This window comes from Capsicum annuum, chromosome 10, assembly GCF_002878395.1.
Source record: "Capsicum annuum cultivar UCD-10X-F1 chromosome 10, UCD10Xv1.1, whole genome shotgun sequence".
NCBI classification, from domain to species: Eukaryota; Viridiplantae; Streptophyta; class Magnoliopsida; order Solanales; family Solanaceae; genus Capsicum; species Capsicum annuum.
Genome location: NC_061120.1, coordinates 76,297,616 through 76,304,598, shown reverse-complemented (window position 1 = coordinate 76,304,598; position 6,983 = coordinate 76,297,616). Strand labels below are relative to the sequence as shown.

At 36.8% G+C, this 6,983-nt stretch overlaps 1 long non-coding RNA gene across 1 annotated transcript; it reads left to right on the top strand.

Annotated features, from left to right (window-relative positions):
• Positions 1 to 410: 410 nt before the first annotated feature.
• LOC124887987 lies at positions 411 to 4,571 on the top strand. The gene is made up of 3 exons (XR_007045739.1): positions 411 to 1,615; positions 2,252 to 3,081; positions 3,201 to 4,571. It is a non-coding gene; the product is annotated as an uncharacterized LOC124887987 (long non-coding RNA).
• Positions 4,572 to 6,983: the final 2,412 nt, after the last annotated feature.

Below are 6,983 nucleotides of genomic sequence, written 5' to 3'. Positions count from 1 at the left end.
GATATTATGCAATGTTCATGGTACAGATATTAGGAAAGGATTAGCTTGTGGTCCTTCGGGATCATGAGCACCGTGTAACGACTAGGGGTAGTCTCGTGTCGTTACACCCTGGGACCTCAAAGGCTAGTACATAGTAAGATAATTTTAAGGGGTTGTTTCCTTGCATAATATTTATATAATTATTTGTACTTCTTAGGCTATGCACTGGACACCTCGAGGGTAACCTTCTGTACTCTAAATCAATTTCAAGAATAAAATATTTGTGCTTCGTACTTCCATGTTTTTATTTTTAGCATAAAAGAGGAAAGTTGAGAGGACTCTTTATTTGAGACCTGAACCATCAGATCTAAGACCATGTAAGATGACTTAGGCGTTTTGTTTCCATGGAAATGACATTTCACGAACTTATCTCATTAATCTACATTGTTTTTGTGTCTATCATTTGTGACCATTAATTTTTATGTAATAAATGAACTTTTTACTATAATAATTTTCCTTTCATGTTCCTTCCACTCATAACCTTTCTTATTTAATATTGAGAGGGAACAAACCTTTTCATTAGGCATCTTTTCTTGGCTTCTTTAGTTATTTAGATTTTGGAGTTTACTCTTTCAATAGTTTTTATCTTTTACTTATCTTGGCATCGTCGTAAAACTTGAGGTCATGCCGTTGATTTGATAGTCAAGGGTAAGGTAAAAATTGTGGGCGTGACAAATGATAAAAGTAGCTCAAAGTATCTCACAGATGGGTTGAGAGTTTCTCCAAGGGTGCCCTTTGGCCAGATCTAGTAGTTACTCCAGATCTTGGCATATCTTTTAAGATCCTTCAAAGAGATAGGGCATGACCCTTTTTTCTGAAGGTTATTATTTCCTTTTTCAAGGATTCATCCCTTGTGTCCCTTCCTTGAGAGGTGCGTGTCTTTCTCCAAACGTACTCCTACCATAGTCCAGTATGAAGCACGGCTGTAGGTCATGCTTACTAAGAGTTACCTCTATCTCGATTGAGAGATATTTTGTTATTTAGGGACCATTTAGCTTAAATCAAGAGGCTTCTTTAAGTTTGAGCCTGTGCACACTGTAGCTTGCTGCTCGGGCTTATGCACGGAGTTTACACTGAAACCGCTTTTGATCTTTGCACTTTGTAACTTTTTATTCCCATTTTGGGGTATAATAAACAAGGAATATTTGTAATGCTTTTGCATTATTGTATGGTGTCGAAGTCTTTTTTGATTTTTTATTTAGACAGTGGGTCTGCATGTTTGTATACTCTGAGGCTTCGTTGAACACATTTTTTTGAGAAGTAGTTTTCTCAAGAGATGTAGTAATTTTTTTCCAAAAGTATCCTCAGATCATCATACTTTTAGCTTGTCACAGTATATGATATTTTCATATAGTGATTCTGGGCAAGCTAGTAAGTGTTGGATTGTTAAAGTCGATGATCAAAGATTAATGCGAATCAGTTTCTTCTTTGTAATCATCTAGCGAGGTCGATGCATAGTGGGATTTTAGTCCAACCATAGACTATTTTTTGGTCTATTTTGTTGTCAAACCTCATGGTTCGAAGAGGGATCCTTGCTTATATTATGGTTGTGCGTTGAAGTCCAGACATCTATAAGGTACTATAGCGTGTAGCTTCTGAGAAAGGATTTCTTCCTTTTAGTCTATTTTTAACTTTGGACTTCTTAGAGGGGACTTTTAGGATTTTAATAGAATTTTGAGGGTTCCTCACGTTTGAGTATGACCCAAGGGCATTGTGATGAAACCTCAAATTTTTCTATTGGATGATTAGTTTGAGTGTTCTATTTGAATTTTGACATTCTATTGATTGATGTTGTAGCGTCAAAATGATTGGATGTTGTTCCTTGAGTCTGATATATTTTAGAGCCATTTTGTGACCTTTTTTTATGTTTTAGGAAGTTAGAGGTGTCAGCTAACCCTTTATGCACAAGGTTTGTAGGGGCACATCATAGGAATGAGAGTACTTAGATTTGGACTATTTCCCCCTAGAGTGCTCAGCGTGAGCCCATCCCCACATTTTAGAGATTTATGATTAAGTTTTGTGGCATGAAAAGATTAAGTTTAGGAGTTTGTTCCCCTAGGTTGGGGTTTCAGAGAATCCTACCTTTGTTTAAACAGATAAAAGCCAATTTTCTGAAAATCTTCTTTATTCATGTCTTTGTAATTTTGAGAATGTTTGGTTGCTTACATAAATTTAAAATGTTTTGTTCTGAACCTCTCTCCTTCCCTAGCAGTTACTGCAAATTGTGCTCAAAGTTGAAATACAATTCCAAGAAGGGGTTGCAGACTTCCCAATCTGGACACTAACTACCAGTGGAGAATTTGGTTGTATCTCTGCCTGGGGGATTAGTAGGGAACACAGAGCTAAAACCATGATGAACACTCTCACCTGGCATAGGTTAATTCCTTTCAAATGTTCATTCCTGCTTTGGAGAGTCCTAATAAGGACATTACCTATAAATGAAAGGCTTCACTAATTTGGTATTGCCCCTGCTACCTGTAGTTGTTGCTCTATTCCTGGGTAGGATAGAATCCCACATACATTTGTTGATGGACCATTTGCTAAACACATCTGGCAGTTTTTCTTTGCATCCCTAGGTATGATACAAGGCACAAGTTCCCTTAGAAACTTGTTGCTGAAGTGGTGGAAGTCTAAGATTAGTAATAGTGCTCAAAAGTTGATCATGCAAGCTTTTCCCATTATTATCTATTGGAATCTATGGAAAAATAGATGTGTTGTTGAGTATGGTGGAAAACAGCCTCAACTGGCCAGAGTTAAATTCCTCATTTATAAAGACATATCCCACTTACTACATACTGCATTTCCATACACCTGTATACTGGTCCAAACCACCATCTAATATGGTTAAACTGAACTCTGATGGCTCTTACTAATCCAGGTAAGATTGGAGCAGGGGGGATCATTAGAGATCACAATAGAGATCTTATCTATGCTTATGCTACACCTTTAGGCCAGGGGACCAACAATCAAGCAGAAGTGGAGTCTGCTATCTTGGGTCTTTCTTGGTGTCATAGGAACAACATACAGCAGTTTATCTTAGAGGTGAACTCTAAACTCTTGATCAGATAGATAAGAAAGCAAATACCAATCCCATGGCAGCTGCAACATCTTGTTGAATCTATTCTAAAGCTTATATCAATGTTCTCTTTGTGCATGTGCAGCCATGTCTATAGGGAAGCCAACTTTGTAGCTGATGCCTTATCCAAAGTCAGTCAGCAGTCTGACCAGCTTTATCACTATTTTCACTACTATCAACTTCCCCCAGAAGTAACAGGATACTTTTAGCTAGACAAGTTAGGACTACCAAGTTTTCAAAGAAGGAAACTAAACAAGTTACATGAGCCACCATAGAGATAGCTTACCAGTTCATAGATTTAGAACAAAGTAGTATTTGTACTTATTCTGTAAGCACAGATTGGAGGTCAGGTCTATGTCCCCCTCTATGTATACTTTTCCTTTGTGATTAATAAATGCTCAAATTCAAAAAAAAAAAAAAAAAAAACCTCTCAAAAGTCCATACTGCTACTTCATTAACAAACCTTCCAGTAAAGTTCTCTTGGGGACAAAAAAATATATGAAGGAAAAAAGAGTGTAGCGCATTCTCCCGGGTCTGCTTGCTTTGTGTCCCAGTTGATGGGCTGTTTTTCACTCTGAGAACCTAAAAAGACTCCTAGTTGCAGGTCACAGGCATTCAAAACTTGCTCCACCAAAGGGCTATCCTCCATTCCAATAGCAAGAGAGCAGATCCCAAAAACCGGCAAGACCTTGGAAAAAAAGAAAACATGTAGTTAAGATAAATTTAAAAAAAATATGAAAACACACCTTTCATCCTGCTTGTGAATGTTTAGGTTATCGTTTTTTAAGGTATGTCTTAGTTGACTGGTTTCTTTCTTTCCTCGATGACTTTTCCATAGCTATCTTTGGCGGTTGCCCAAGAACTCCCTCAAGTTATCATCTTTGAGCAACTCTGCCATTACTTCCCTGAGATATCGGTAGTCCCTAATGTCATGCCTATGTGACCTATGGAACTCTAACCATGAGTTTTTATTTCTCAAATTAGGGTATGAGAGGATGGGTTTTGGGAGCTTGGTCCTTTTGATATCCTGATAGCCGATGCCAGTTCCCCCAAACTGGTCAAGCAATATTTTAAAAGTGGGCAATGTCATCGATGGCGTACACCACGGGAATTCGAACTTCTTAACCCTACAGACCCCTTCGCATAAATTCCCCTATCTAAGGATAAGATCTTATTAAAAATGGTCGTTATGCCGATTCTCAAATCTGGCATGTAAGGTATGTATTTACCTTGGAGCAAGGTCTTTGAGTTGCTTCAACAAGAGATGCTTTGAGGTGCTTCAACAAGAGATGCTTTGAGTTGACTTATCCCTCGAGTTCCATAAATTCTTCTCAATCTTTGCCTCACTTCATGCCTGAGGATTATTGCCTACCATACTCTTAAATCATCCTCAATTCGGATCTTGGACTTGTATAGACTATAAACATTAACCCATGTGGTAGATTAAAACTCTATTAGGCTTTTGAGATTTAGTCTCTTATTAAACGCTTCAACAGTTTTTCGTCTAGCATCGTCAACAACTGCATCCTTTCCTTCTGGAATCTCATGGAAAACTCTCGCAACAATTCTGTGTCTCCCTATTCTATCTTGAAGATAACCCACTACTAAAGGGTTGCACATTTATGGCTCCAACGTGAGCCCTAAGGAAATTATTTGCCAATATGTTAAAGCAATCAATAAAGGTTTTGGGTAAAAGGTAATGCTAGACCAAAGCTTGACCATTATCGACTTGACCTCCTGCATCATCAGATCATTTTTATTTACATTCGTCATGAAGAATAGTAGGTGTTCTTGAGAGTCAGAGGTCCCATTGTATTTGGCAATGTTTGGCATCTTGAATCTTTTTAAAATAGGTATGGTCACCGTGCTAGCCTTGTACGACACCTTAGTATAGCTCTTTGAATCTGAATCTTTGACTATGGAAGAATCTGTCTAATGCGGCTCATGTGATACTGGAGATCTGTGCCATGCATCTTTATTTCCCCTCTTAACAACTCTACGATGGATGTTAATGAAAGGGCTGAGGCGTTACGTCCATTCTTTCTCTTCCACATTTGCACCATTCAGATCTATTTTTGAGTAACTCATCGTTATCTTTCTTATTTTTTGGGAGGAATTTTGAGTTTCTTGAGTTTGACTACATTGAAGCTCATACACCCTCCTATCTTAAGCTTCTATCCTCGCCACCAGTTTTCTCTGATTTTCCATAAAGATTTGAAGGATCTTTTGAAGTCCTTTTAATCCAGTTGCTCTTCCTTCAACTTCTTCCTCCTCATTGAGGAAATTGTCATTCCTTTTTTGAGTGTTCACGTTCATCAAGTCTTTATCAAAAGGAATAATTTCACCGTCTTGGCAAATTGACTTCCCTTTTGAGTTGGTAAAGCTAGGAGGTTGATTACTCACTACTTCCTCAGCTGCAAGCACGTCCTCAGTTTGTTCTCCATTGTTGGCCATAACTCACTATATATTTCAAAGTACAATACAAACAAGTTAACAAAGAACAAACAAGATTAAACCCACACATTTTCTCTGGTCTTACTGTGGGTGCCAAAATATTTTTAGTGGATTTGGTATAGTTAAATTCATAGGTGAATCAAGAGTATGTGTTGCGATTCAACCTTATTTAAGATTCGATTTATTAGTAGTTTGATCTTTAGGTGACAACAATGAAATAATCAGAAAATGAATAAAATAAAGTAGGTTAAGTAAAGCAAACTAATTTGGACAAGTCGGTGGTGTTCGTGGATATAATAAAGAAAGGATCCAAGATACACAAGGTGTTTATGAAGCGGAAACAACACTAACTAAGCAAATAATGAAGAATAAAAGAAAATCTTGGAGACCAAGTAAGAACTGATGTATTAATTGAGAGGCTGAGGAAGAAGATCCCTTTATAAGTGAGTAAAAATGATTATTTATAGTTTACAACTTTAGACTCTGGCAAATCACAATTTGATAATAATGCCCTAAGGAACTAAAACCTATAATAATGCACAATGGATCCAATTTGTCAATGAGCCCACTAATATTCTGATGCTCTGCTCCGTATGGACTTATCCGCCCTTCTAGAAGGTCTGACATCCTTGTCTCCTCTTTTTATCTTGTGCTATATCACTGGTACAGCGAGCAATCATTAACTTATCCTTTACAAGAGGACATTTCTATTGTCGATAGCAGAAGAGAGACTCTTAGTAGTCGTTGTTCTCATTAGTGCATCACGCTTTCGAGTTGCCTACCTTGATTGTGCCACATGCCTTCATACTGATTTTACCCCATACAAATAATATTGACCACATGAATTTGTTAAATTTGCAAATTATTATCAATAGAAATTATAAGCATTATGTTAGCGCACAAGTTACAGTGCAGTTACATTCACAAAAAAACCCTATAATTGGTTCTTAGTGAAAAATGGAGTCAAGCAGTTACATTCACAAAAGCACTATAATTGGTTCTTAGTGAAAAATGGAGTCAAACAAATGTCTTTAAGATTCATTTGACATAATAAACATGAGTATTAAGGTGCACATGTGATTGAACAAATGAGTTTTGTAGGAGAATTTAAGATGTTTGTTCTAGGCTAAGTGCCGGAACAAAAAGGATAACAATTGGATTATGAAAACAAAACTTTCATGGAGCTTATTGTTGGCTTCTTAATTTTTCAATTCTCGTCTTCGAGCTTTAATAAATTTATGTATCGATAAATTTTGAAGTCGGGGGCATGTATAGATATATAAAATTATTAAAATTAAATTGAATAAATTCCTAAATTCAAGAAATATCAAGCTCTAATAAGATGAACTCATTTAAATTCGAGCTACAAATTTAAATTAAAGTCAAATTATTGGGAAAGTTTTTAAATTTGATC